Here is a 14,934-nt window from a genome sequence, read left to right as displayed (position 1 = left end):
TTTCCACTTCGTTAAGACTTCATACTTTTTCCATTACAGATGTTATGTCATTTCAAACTTACTCACTTAGGCCACCGTTGATGCTGGGTCTCTTACACACTAGCAATGCTGAATCCACTGTGAGTGCGTGCCTATCCACACATTTGAACTGTTCTAACAAAAAAAAAGCTTTTGGGATTATTGGAATTCTGCTTGAAAATAAAGATGAGTTGGGGAGATTTAACAACTTGATAATGATAATATTATTAATATATGAACATAAAAAGGTTAATATTTTTCAGCTCTAGAGTGTGTAAACTTATAGCAGATAAATTAGATTTCAATAAAAGGGAATTCCAAAGACCGATTTTGTAATAAAATCACCTATATTTATGAAAATAAAATATTCTTATGTTAATTTAAGCAATGTTTTATTATTTGTAAATACAACTGATATTTTATTTTGGAGCTTTGCCCTATGACTTTGCTGAAAGTATTTAGTTCTAGTAATCTTTTTGTAGATTCTGCCAGATTTCCAAAAAAACAACTCTTTTATCTATAAAGTTACTTCTTTCTTCTAATTTTTATGGTTTCTATTTGTTTTCCTTACTTTATTACATTGATTAAGATACCCCATACAATGTTAAATAGAAACAGAAAGCAGACATGTTCGCTCTCTTCCTGAGCAAGAAAACATTTCATCATGAAGTATTAATGCTCACTACAGGTTTTTGTAGATGTTCTACAACTAAAGATGTTCTTCTCTATTCCTGATGGGCTGATAACTTTTTTTTTTTCATAACAGTGGTTTTAACACATTTTTTGAATGTGTTACAGACATTCTTCTCTATTCCTGATGGGTATATATGTATATATATATACATATATACCCCCTGCCCGGTAACAGTGGCTTTAACAGGTTTTTGGAAAAAATCATGCTAGTTTTCTTCTTTGGTCTCTAAATTTATGAGAATAATTTTCAAATGTTAGACTAACCTTAAATTTCATGGATAAGCTACATTTGGTCTAGCATTATGTATTCCCTATTTCCTCCTGCTATTGGTAATTTATGTCTTCTCACTTTTTCTATTTTTTCCTTAATGAGCTTACCTGGGTTTTACCATACTTTTCTGAAAACAAGCTAAATAATATCTATATGTTTAGTCTTAATTTTTTTTTTAAATTTGGAGTTTTATTTTTGAGCCAGACATAGTAGTATGTATTGGGCTTTTGGATGACTAAGCTACCTTACATTCTCTTAATTTGTGACTATTAATCCCATGACGTCTCATTTATTTAATATGTATATTTGAATGCTTTATTTTTTTATTGCCAAGTTTAAAATATATTGAACACATGTTAGTTATAAGGGAAAGCAGTATGCATATGTTGATATTTAAATCAAACTATTTTCAAATGCAAAACTAAAAATGAAAACAAAAAGCTATACTGAAAATCTCTCTCTCTGTTTCTAAAAGTATCTACTAATAGCCATCTACCAGTATTTTGAGGGATTACTATACACTAGCTCTGAGGAGATACTATCTCCAGGAGACACAAAATATATCATTATTCATAGTTTTAAAAAATTTCATTTGTATAATTTCTTTATCATGTAAATGTTTCTAAGTGTCATGGTCTAGTTTTGGCTCAGATCTATGTCAACGTGGGTCGATTGGGTCCACAAACCTGACCTGTATTTTTTTTCTCCTGTTTCTGAAGCTGTAGATGAAATAAGGATTAGCAGAACACTCATGCTCGTTCATAGGAAATGGACTGGGGGCTATCACAGTAAGAAGGGTCACGTGAAAACACTACACTTGTCTCTCTCTTCAAAATATTAAATCAAAGCCGTATCGTATTCTAAGAAGAATTAGCAAGATTAATGCCACAATAAAAACTGTTAAACATGGAGCAGTGAAGAATCCCATCACATCCCTGTTGGGCTTGCTTATTTGGACAGTGCAGAAGCTAAGAGATCTTGGAGAAGATTAATGAGTTATCATGAACAACCAACCCCATGTAGTTGCCAATCACAGTTACTATTCCAAATATGGTCTCTTTACTAGAATAAATCTCTATAGTCTCCAACATCTAGTGTGTAGCTATTGGCAGGCTGATTAGAGTGATAAACAGAAGTTTTTTTTTTAAAGATTTTTATTTATTTATTTGACAGACAGAGATCACAAGTAGGCAGAGAGGCAGGCAGAGAGAGAGAGGAGGAAGCAGGCTCCCTGCTGAGCAGAGAGCCCGATGCGGGCCTCGATCCCAGGACCCTGAGATCATGACCTGAGCCGAAGGCAGAGGCTTTAACCCACTGAGCCACCCAGGCGCCCTAAACAGAAGTTTTTATATACCACAGATGTTTTGGTAACAACACACATGTGTGACAGAGGTGGGAAATTCATTCCTGTTACCAAAATTATAGAATTATAGTCATCTGAAATCCAAGAGCAAACAGAAGCCACATTAAGTTTCTCAGGTATGAAAGAGTTAATATAAGAATTAAAGGCTGACAAGAAAGTTAAAAGAACAAGAAGAAAGGTCATGAAAGCTGACTCTGAAGGGTAAGGAACGCAATAAGAAATTTCAGGAAAGCTACCAGAGATCTCAGCCAGAAGCTCTTGGAAACTGCTATAGTGCTCAACAGTCTATGTGAAACTCTCACTAATTGTCCGAGTGTGCAAAAGCCAAGCAGCTAGAACCCCAGTGCTCTTTGAAACAATTCAGTGGAATCTCCCATTTGTTTATTGTTTGGCTGTGACAGCCTCCAGAGAATAAGGGCTTCTCCTGTTCTTCTGTCTTCCAAAGTTCACAAACATCTATCATTGGCAAATTCTTAACAAGGAGACATGTGGGGCAAGGAGGTCAAGGAAATGCAGAGGAGACCTTGGAAAGTTGTGTGGATGATGCCACATTGAAAATAGTCAAACCATCACAAGTAGAAGCCAAATCATCCCATTTATAAGTGAGATATGGCACAGAGAAGTTAAGCAAATTGCTCATGGTTATACAGCTGTTAATTGGCATAGCAATTTATTTACCTGTTTGTACCCTTCATAAAATTGTGAGATTTCTCTTGACTGCAAAGCAAAGGTCATATCTTGTTTACTATTGTAACCTATAGGATTCATACATTTGCAGGTGTGTGGTAAACATTAAATGAAAACCTGCTAAAATTTTAATGATGTTGTAATATTTTGAGGAAAAAAAACTTCACAATGCTTTTTGCTCAGAAAACTTGCTTAAAAGTTTTTACTTGATTTTTTAAAAATTGGGATATAATTGAAAAATAACATTGTATGATTTTCAGGTGTACAGCATAATGATTTATATTTGTATGCATTGTGAAATGGTCACTAAAATTTCTAGTTGACATCCATCTCCACACATAGTTACAGATTTTAAGTATTGCTTATCTTCTCTCTGCTTTCCTTAAGCAAATCTGGAGTTATTCCTAACATAAACTAAAATTTGCACATCTAATCCTCCAACCCTACCAAAAGTTCAAATGAGAAAGATATTTTGCTGGTGATTTTCTTATGTTCTTCCACTGTTTCCAGCACATTCCAATCTAAAGTGGAAGGGCTAGTGAAGTTTTATTCTGCATGTCTTTTACACTTTTTACTCTTGTGAACTTTTTCTTTATATTTGGTGAACTGTTGGGTGCAGGGCATCTCCTTCTTCTCAATTTGTTATCACTTATTTTATCTTGTATAATATTTATATTATTTCACAGTTCTCTACAAACTCTTCAAATGTCCTATCATAGTCTGTGATTTAGTATTCTGTATTATTTAACTTGCTGTTTAATGCCTCTGACACATTTGAAGTGTGACAATTTCAAACTAACCTACTGATCTCAGATTTTGTGGATTTTAGGTTCTCTCACATCTTAATGAGAAAAAGAATTCTAGATACTAACTTTCCTCTTTAGTAACTACTTATATGATCTTATTTTGATTTCTTAAATTGATGGCTTTTTTTAAAACTACTTCATCACTTTATATAACCATAATTTTGAGAAGAGCTGATTTGAACAAGTGAAGAATTTGTTCTTCTGTATTTACTCAGGGAGGCTCAATTTTGTGAGTTTTCTTAAATTTTTAATACTTTATTCATTTATAAATTAGAGAAGAGAGAAAGAGAGAAGGAGAGAGTGTGCAAAGGGTGAGGGGCACAGGGAGAAGCAGGCTCCCCACTGAGCAGAGAGCCTAATGCAGGGCTCCATCTCAGAACTTTAGGATCATGACCTGAGCTAAAGGCAGGTACCCAACTGACTGAGCCATCCAAGTGCCTTGTCAGTTCTTAACTCAAAATCTTTTAAGGGAGGGCTCCTGGGTGGCTCAGTCGGTTAAGTTCCTGCCTTCAGTTTAGGTCATGATCCCGGGGTCCTGGGATGGAGCCAGCGTTGGACTCCTTGGTTAGCGGGGAGCCTGCTTCTCCCTGTCCTCCTGCCACTGTCCCTGCTTGTGCTCTCTCTCTGTCAAATAAATGCATAAAATCTTTAAAAAATCTTTTAAAAAAGTTGAAAGAAGAGAAAATTAAATCCATTTTAGTTTAATAATGAAAGATTATCATGGGGGGAAGGGAGGAAAAATATGAAACAAGATGGGGCTGGGAGGGAGACAAACCATAAGAGACTCTTAATCTCACAAAACAAACTGAGGGTTGCTTGGGGGAGTGGGTAGGGTGGCTGGGTTATGGACATTGGGGAGGGGATGTGCTATGGTGAGTGCTGTGAAGTGTGTAAGACTGGTGATTCGCAGAATTGTACCCCTGGGGCTAATAATACATTATATGTTAATAAAAGAAAAAAAAAGAAAAATTAAGGATCCCCGTGCCTATTCAGAAAATGAACGAAAAAGGAAGAACAGCAAATTTGCCTCTTTGTCAACACTTCATTTTTATATTTGTTGCAGTAATCTTAGTAATGTGATCCTAGTGGTGTGCCGCCATTCTCAGATGAGACTATCATCTATAATTCAGCTGGGACGAGCAATATTTGGCCACATTAAATATAAGGAGTAGGTGAAAAACATGTGTCACATGAGATAAATGCCATGGTGACATTAGTACTAGGTTCTCTTGATGCAACTGCCCGTGGAATAAGTTCTGCCATCCCACCAACAGTTGCACGGTACATTTATTTATTCTATATCCTGTACCACTCCATGTCGTGAGTGCTGGAAAATTTCATTGTGGTTTACTTTGTTGACTTTTTTTTCTTTATTAAGATTCCTAATTGCAGTAGAATTGATCTTTCTCTCAATCAGGTTTCTCTTAAAATAACCATCCCCAAAGTTGTCTGATAATCGAAATAAATGAAAGGTACACAAATAAAGTAAAAACAACAAAATAAACTACGTTCTAGTTCTGTTGGCTTTTTATGAAACTCTCCAGATGATGCTGTTTATCACCTAGAGTTAGAACCAGTAGTCTTGTTTTAGATGTTGAACTCACACCTTGGCACTGTGTGTGTGCAATCATAGTTTCTTCTGGGGCAGATACAGGTTCACTCTTACATGTATATGTCTTTGGTTAATGTAACAGAAACTGAAAGGAGAAGGGCCAGTAATTTCTCCGGCTCATATTGTTTATGTTGAAGGAGGAGCTATCAACATTAATAATTTATCCTTTTAATCTCTTTCTCCATGAACATAGGTATCCTTGTTCATTTATGATACCCTCTAGTTTTATTTTTTAATCACATCTATAATCTCATACCATTCATTATAATATTAATAAAAGTGATAAAGTTGAATGATAATTTTTAAATAAAAATTGCTCTAAATAAATTTTATTGTAGCAGATGAGTTAAAGTACGAAGGCAAACTTTTATTTTTAGAAGATAATTAAAATCAGAAATGTGAGAAAAATCAGAAATGAGAGCAAAATATTTTGATCTATTAGAATTATCATGTGATTTTTCTTACTAATTTGATGCAACATTAATGGATATTTATCAAGAAACTCTGTTTCAGGGAATAAATCTAATTTAGTTAGAAATACTAAATTTATTAAATATGTTTTCCCAACTTTTTGTAATTTAATATAGTTATATTATCTTGTGAACAGAGAATAATCTGAATGATTTTTGTTATTTAGAGATAACTTATGGATAATTTAATGAAATAGCTGATAAAATTTAATCAAGTTTTATGGCTATTTCTAAATGAGATGTAGTCTCTATTGCTTTTAAAAAGTGTGTGCACACTCTCTTTGTGTTTCTACCTCTTTCTTAACTAGATTTTAAAGAAAAATTAGTATCTTCTTAATATCTATTTCAACTTTCAAAGACTGGCAGAAGTATGTGTATGTAAAAATCTATAATATCAATTGAATTTCTGATTTTTAAAAGCTTTGTTCGTTATGTTTTGGGATTTTTTGGGATGTAAAGTTTGTATTTTCTTCCTGAGTTGTAATCTCACTTATATAAAGTATTTATTGACTCAATCTTTATTAGCTGTCTATCCATAATTGTTTTTGAGAGTGGGAGTGGGCAGGGGGTGAGAGAGAATCTTAAGCCGGATCCACATCCAATGTGAGGCCCTATGCAGGGCTCAATTTGGTGATCCTTAGATCATCACCTGAGCCGAAATCAAGAGTCAGACACTTAACTGACCAAACCAATCTCTATTGGTGTCCCAATATCTATTATATTTTTAATACAATTTTCATTTTTTATCTTTTTGTTGTTGTTGTTAGGCTAGTAATAAATATTCATTGAATGGCTATTTATTGAGCATTTACTATGTTCTGGAATCATATATAAACCAGAAGGAAGAGTGACCAAGACAGAGAGTAGCTAGTGAAAAGGCTTGGTCTGTTCCAGGAACTGGCAGATCAGCATGGTAGTGCTGGCAAAAGATAATGGTGACTTATACCAGAGAGTAACAAAGCAGAATAGGGTGATATGTAAATGAATAAGAGCCGTGTTTTGAAGAAGAAACCCAATGTTCTTTAATTAATTAGATGTGGTAGATGCAGATAAGACAAACTTGGGTATTACATGAACTTCTGTGTAGATGATACAGCCATTTCAGGTTGGGCAAGCCAGGATTAAGAATGGGTTTATTTGGAGAGCAGAGGGGAACAGGCTAGATCCCTGAATAAACTATAAGGATTGGAAATGTCAAATAGGCATTTGGAGAAGCATTGTGGAAAGCAAGAGTAAGATCTTAATTTGTGAGTCATTAACATCTAAGTAATATAATATTCTGAAATCTCACAGCCTTAAGACAAGAATAGAAAGCTAAAACAAAAACAAGGTCATAAATAATACTAATATGAATACTAGGTATTTTACATTTTTAATTTTGGAGTAAGCATATGAACTGAGATGTCATTAAAACAGGAATATCCCAGAAAGTTCAGGATTTTTTTTTTTTAATTTTTTGGTTTCTTGTGGTTCATCTAATAAGTGACAGTTTAAAAAAAATTCTCACAGTCTACAAAAGTAGGAAGGTTATGGTAAAGAATGTGGATTATAAACTAATTGAAATACATCTATACAATATTAAAAGCAAATTGGTCAGAAGGAGAGCACACTATTTTATTTTTCAGATTATGTGTCTATATTATACATACATAATTTAAACAATTTTTTCCTAAAGAATGTGAGTTCAAAAAATTAAATGTAGGGCGCCTGGGTGGCTCGGTTAGTTAAGTGACTGCCGTCAGCTCAGGTCATGATCCTGGAGTCCCAGGATGGAGTCCCACATCGGGCTCCCTGCTCAGCACGGAGTCTGCTTCTCCCTCTGACTTTCCCCTTCTTGTGCTCTCTCTCCTTCTCTCTCTCAAATAAATAAATAAAATCATTTTTTTAAATTAAATGTAAATTTATCTTCTCCTAAGCTTTGGCCAGAATTGATCAAGACATAGAAGATACCTTTCAATTCTTACCTCCTCATTTTATAAATGAACAAACTGAGGCTGTGAAAACTTAATTTATCTCTGTACACAAGAGGAAGTAAATTGCAGAGTGAAGAATAAAAGACGAAAACTTGAAATTGTTTATAATAGCTACCACCTGGTTGAGGAAAGATCCATTAAAAGTAATGATTTAAATTTTATCTGGAATATACACTGCCAGTCATAAAAATTTAAAAGATTGGTATTTCTTTTTTTTTTTTTTTTTAAGATTTTATTTATTTATTTGGCAGACAGAGATCACAGGTAGGCAGAGAGGCAGGCAGAGAGGGTGTGGTGGGGAAGCAGGTTCCCTGCTGAGCAGAGAGCCCCATGCAGGGCTCTATGTGGGGCTCAATCCCAGGACCCTGGGGACATGACCTGAGCTGAAGGCAGAGGGTTAACCCACTGAGCCACCCAGGTGCCCCATGGGTTTTAAATATTCATTGTTATTATGGTATCTTGAATGCACACACAAGTTGCACTGGATTGGACAGATTTATTATTACTTCACAGCAAATAATAAGTGTGTACCCCCCCTCATTACCCTAGTTTTTACTTCTGAGGTGAAATCTTGTGAACCAGTGATGGGAATTTTCTCATGCGAGTAACCAAAGATCTCATAGTGAGGCACGAGGAAAACTTATTTTCCTCTACTTACAAGGTTGAAGAAGGTAGCCATTCCCCTTACTGAAAAGGTTTTCCCTCTCCTCCAGCCATTGGAGATGAGAACACAATCTCGGGAGGTGTCTGATGGTTCTCTTTGTCTCAGCTTTTAAGATGTGGAGTTTTCTCCAAGTCTCTAGGCTCATTACTCATTGATATGTAAATACGTAGGAAAATAAAGCTCCAGTCTCCCCAGGTACTTACTTATGGACCTAGTTCAGGGCAATAACTTCTGGCCTCTCTAGGAAGAAAGAGACATTTTACTACATTTTGAATTAGAACAATTAACTAGACAAATACCTACACATTTCAGGGCATGTGAAAAGCTTCTTGGGAAGTGAGGGCTTTTCACAAGAACATTGAGAAATTCAGGCAAGTTTAATCTTTTAACAGTCAATATCAGCATGGGTATTAATATTATTACACATTCATGTTATATGCTTTCACAACAGACTTCTGTTCCATAACACTTATTACCACTCTTGAAGTTTTATGCTTATTATTTCTTGTCACGTGTGTATAAACTACTAGTTTGTAAATTCCAAGATGGTGAGGGTCATGGAATGTTTTGTTCACTCCTTTGACTCACACAGTGAGAACATGCCCTTCTTATATTTTAGGCTATGCACTGTCTTCATTATGCAACAAAATACTGCACTGCTCAAACTGAAATTGACACTTCTGAAATAGCAAAGTTTAAAATATTTTTCTAGCTTCAAATGATCACTCATGAATGTCTTTCTTATTTAAAAGAACGGTAAGTGGTTAATAAACACATGGGGGATTATAAAAATCTTTATTAAGGGCTCAAAGGAGTTACATTTTCTTTATCTCCTCTATATTTTTAAATCCATTAAAATATGCAAAGTGTCATTCTAATTCATGATGGCAGCTAGTGTATAGTTCAATAATTAGCATTTAGTAGTTGTTCAGCAAACAACTGGTTGAATTAATGAATCAATAAATTACATAAGCAGCTTAAATTTAATTTGAACAATTTATTAATCTGTCTTAAATAAGTACATAGTTATGGGGCACCTGAGTGGCTCAGTCAGTTGGGCATCTGAATCTGGATTTCAGCTCAGGTCATGATCTCAGGGTTATGAGATTTAGCTCCTTGTAGCAGTGTCTGCATAAGATTCTCTCTCTCCCTCTTTCCCTGCCCCTTCCCCCCTCTTAAAAAAATTAGTTATTACTAGTGATTTTACTAGTTTTATTTACTAAAATCATCCAGGATCATTTTGTTTTCCCCTTATTTTAGCATGTTAAAACTGGACTAGCATCTCTCCAGAATGTATGCAATTATTATTAAACAGGTGTTATACTCTATCTTACTTGTTATAAGATTTGAGAATCATTTTATTAAATTACATTACCATCACAATAGTACATTCAATCCTGTGTACCACTTGATGAATTATCACAATGTAAACATATTTTGTAACCACCCATATCAAGAAATATTACAGTACCAGCAATGCAGAGAACCTTGGTGTCATCCTCCCAAAATCTATACTCTCCTGTCACTCAAAGAAAGCCACCATCCTGGCTTCTAACAGCATAAATTAATTTTCCTTTTAATTGAACTTTGTATACAAATTATATAATACATTCTTTTGCATATCACCTCTATATTAAGTTTTTACTACGGTAGTATTCATATTCATCTACATTGTTGCCTGTAGCAGTAGTCATGTATACTTATTATCACACTTACCACAGTTTATTTAATTTACTGTTGGTGGGTGTTTGGATTGTTTTTAGCTTCATAGCTATTAGTGATAATGTTGAAATTACTATCCTCATACATTTCTTTGATGCACATGAGAGTGTCAGCTATATACATTTCCAAATGAGGAATGGTTAGGTCATGGGTTATGTACTTGTTTAACATGGAAATTTGTGTCAGAGAGTTTCTAAATGTAATTTAAAAAATTTACAATCTCTCCTGCACAGTGTGAGAATTTTCATGGTTTCACTTCCTCACCAACACTTGATATTCTCAGTTTTTCTTAATTTAACTTTTCTAGTGGTATACAGTAGTATTTCACTGTATATTTAATAGAGCATTGACTTGATAAGTACGGAAGTGTAGTACATTTCTGTGTATGAATTGGCTGTTTGGATATTATCTTTTGTGAAATGCCTGATAAAGCCTCATCCATTTTTTTATGGGACTGTTTGTCTTTTTTTTTTTTTGTAAATTTACTTTTTATATTCTTGATACAAGCCCTTTGTTAATGATATCCATTACAAGTTTCTTCTCCCACTCTCTGACCTTCCTTTTTACATTATTAATGATGTTATTTGAAGAACTGATTTGTATTTAATGTAGCCCAATAACTTCCATTAATATTTAGTATTTTTGTCTTGTTTTAAGAAAACTTGTTTCTTTAAGAAATTGTAAGGGACATGAAGGTAGTTTCATATGTAATTTTCTAGAGGTTTTATAACTTTACCTTCAAATTCTAATGTATAATTTGTCTGAAATAGTTATCTATCTAACTGGACCTTTTATTGGAAACTTCACTCTTATTACACAGAAGTTTTTATGGTGATAGAAATGTTTTATATCTATGTAGTCCAATACAACAACCACTAACCATATGTTATGAAGCATTTGACATGTACATATGTATATACTGAGGAACTGAATGTTTCATTTTACTTCCAGTCATTCATTAAAAATTAAATTTAAACAACCATATGTAACTGGTGTCTACCTTATTGGACCACACAGTAATTCTGTTCCAATGACCTATTTTTCTGTATTTCACACCAAATTGACAATTACTATAGTCTTATAATAGATCTGTGAGGCCTCTGAGATGATCCTCAGGGTCACAAACCAATAAAAAGGCTCACAGTATTCAGAAAGAGTTTTTATACTCATGGTTCCCGTTCATTATGGTGAAAGAATATAGATTAAAATAAGCAAAAAGAAAAGGCATATTGGGCAGGTGCAGAAGAGATGCCAGGCTTCTGGTTGTTATCTGCTAGAGGAGTGGTGTGAAGAGCTCGTATTTCTCTCTACAATGATGACTGGCAATTCTCACGGAATATTACCAACAAGGAAATCTCATACATTGGAGTCCAGTTTTTCCTGGGGTTGATCATTAGACATGGCTGACCACCCATTGCTAGCATAGACTAGGTGGCATAGCCCAAAATCTCCAGGTAGGTAAAGACAATTTTGTCAGGAAGGTTTGGAGTCATCTCTTAAGACCTGAGGGCAAAAGGCCAACTGTTCTTAACTCTTTGCTGTATATATAATACACCTCACAATTTATAGATTATATCCAATTTTATTCTTCTTTCTTCCAGATTTCCTTCAACATTGTTGGACCTTTGAATTTTCATATAAAACCTGTAGTCCACTTGTGAAGTTTCTTAACAGACTTTCTCAGGTTTGTTGAGCAAAAGTGGAAATAAAAGAATATTAAATAAAAGAATATAAATTAAAAAATTAAAAATAAAATAAAATAAAAGATTCAATAAAGAAAGGTAGAAGTTTTTCAAAATGTCCCTGCTGCCTTTACATTTGACAGAGTTTCAAGAAAAAAAAAAAAAAATTAGCATAGAATTTGGAGAATACTTTATGAAGGAGTTGACGATTTAATCAAGCTTTAAATAATGGCAAGCTTAAAACTGTTGACAAATAGAATGAGCATAATAGTCAGGAGTATGACATGAATAATTGGTGACATAAAAAACTGTAGCACAAGTGCTACAATTTGGATTATGATACTAAAATATTTCAGCAATCCGAGCAATCATGGAACATGGCAAAATCCTCTGATTACCATCCTACTGTTTGAAAAACCTGAATAATACATTTAGTGAACCAACTCAATCTTATGGCTCAATCATATCTAACACTACTAGTTATTTAGACAAAGTAAAAGGACAAAAGGAAAGTCATATTTAAAATATGAAATAAATTTCATGGGAGGCTTTATGCAGGCAATGTAATAATTTTGAAGCTATTTACAAATTTCATGTATTAAATCTACAAATAACAACTTGTGTTGTGTGCACACTGTTCTAAGCATTCATTAAATTTAATTTCTCTGTTGTCAATAATTTATGAGGGTGTTGAAATACATATTTTCTCAATTCATAACACAGTTAATATATGTATTTCTTCTGTATACATTTAGAATTTTGTTAATATATTTATTTCATTAATTAGATATACATGCAGTGATCACAGGTCATTCATAATTTATCAGAAGGAGATGAACCCTTGGTTTTCTTTTCAAGAGAGCATGTAGGGAACCGGCGATCTATAAACCACCAGAAAGTTAAATTATCCTACATAATACACTTAGGTACTATCTGAACACAAATTTTCAACGTTCCTCAAAGAATACAAATCTCACTAAATCTGTAGGTAGTATTGTTATTTTACATAGTCTACCCTGTGATTTGCAGGAATTACTGTTACAACAGCAAAAAGCACTTGAAAAGTATCTGAAATTATTTTCCACTCAGGGCTATATATTTCTCTATCTAACTCTGACAGCACGCCATTTATATAAACATATTTATGGCTGTGTCAGTTCATATCAAGCACTTTGGGACAGTGAGAAAATGTAATCTAGATGGAAGAGAATTTCATGTGATTCTCAAGGGTCCATGTTCCTACTGTAATGCATTAGAAATCGCTATCAGAATGTTGTAACCTGCACATCATCACATCTCACGAGACATCTGTTATAATAATAGAAGTGCCTGAAGCTTCTTTTATTCTAATACTGTCTTTGTAAGGCACCTAAATAAAGGGGTTGTTAGGGGAAATATAGTATAATGCTTGCTAATTATTATTTTTGGAAAAATAATGCCAGAGGAGCAGAAATAATCTCGACTCTCATGTTTATGTACCCTTAAGATGAATGTTGATGTGGATATTCAAAAGGGATACTAACCATTTCTCAAACTTTGTATATCTTTGTTCTTACTGCCAACCTTTAAATTTTTCATGTCTAGCTCACAGCATTACCTTAACTTGTTAAGATAAAACACATTCTTTGCTTTGTAAAGCATTTTTAAGAGTGTTTGTATGTATGACCTCTTTTAGTCTTCATACCTTATCATACATTATTATTCTGTACACATAGGGTAGAGTATAATTTTGAAAAAAATAAATGGTTCAATAACACGGTTTTCTTCTCTTTAGATGATAGTATGGTTTTTAATTAAACAAAAAATATTCTAAACCCATGAGAACAATTTGTTGCTAATATATGCATTATATACTGTACATTGTATGGATAATATATAATTATAAATATCTTAATTTACCTTTTTAAATAAAACCAAGGCATTATAAGCTATAAATTATTTCTAATGCAGTTGTTCTTCCTTCCCTTATACAATTAGCATAAATTGCACTTTTTCATTACATAGCCACAGTATACAATTACATGTATCTTCAGAAATTATGTCTATATTTTACATCGATTTAGTGTACATTGTATGTAGTATATTTATTTCATCTCATTTGTATCATACACCTCTGCAGGCTGATTACAGATCTTCCTCTTCCTCCAGTACTTTCTCTCCCTCTCTTGGATACTATGGCTAGAAATCAATGGATTTAATGGTAAAGTCTAACTTCTCAAAAAAAGATGATCATATTTTCAAATACCATACTGAACCTGAAGAATGATGTTTGAATATCAGATTCAGATATAATAAGGAATGAAGGTAGAAAGCAATGAAATATGGGATATCATAATACTGATTTTCAAATTTCTCTGCCATAATATTTTTGCATGAATGACCGTATTTCTGTAGAAACACTTGCTCCACTAATCTCTCAAATTCTCTCATTCTTTGTAAGGTATTTGACTGTGCTTTGTAATATCATCAAGCTTTTGTGGGTATTGAGTTATCACACAAAAGACAAATTCAGAGAAAATTCTGCAATGGATCTTTCACACTTAAGGTCGGGGTAACTAGACTTCCACATAATTATAAATGATATTATCTACCTGCCAGTGTTCATCTGTTCTTTACACTTCTCTGTCTTGGTTTCTACTTTTACTTCCACTTCAATACTCTTTTTTATTTCATTTTTTAAATGCTTACACCTTCCTTAATGCCAAATGTTCTTCCTTCCTTGTTTCATATTACCTTGTAGGCAAGAATTCATAAGAGCTCAACAATCACTTAAAATTTATTGACGGTATGAATTAATAGCTTGATATAAATAACATTGTTTCAAACCTACAGTATTTCATCTAAAACAAAACAACCTTTCATTCTTCTGTAAGGCAGTACCACATGCTCCATGTTGTAAACATACACGGTTCAGTAAACTAGGGGCACTTGGGTTGCTCAGTTGGTTAAACATCTGACTTGGGCTTAGGTTAT

Source organism: Neovison vison, chromosome 10 (genome assembly GCF_020171115.1).
Source record: "Neovison vison isolate M4711 chromosome 10, ASM_NN_V1, whole genome shotgun sequence".
NCBI lineage: Eukaryota > Metazoa > Chordata > Mammalia > Carnivora > Mustelidae > Neogale > Neogale vison.
The sequence above is the reverse complement of the archived record's forward strand: the minus strand, read 5'-3'. Positions refer to the sequence as shown.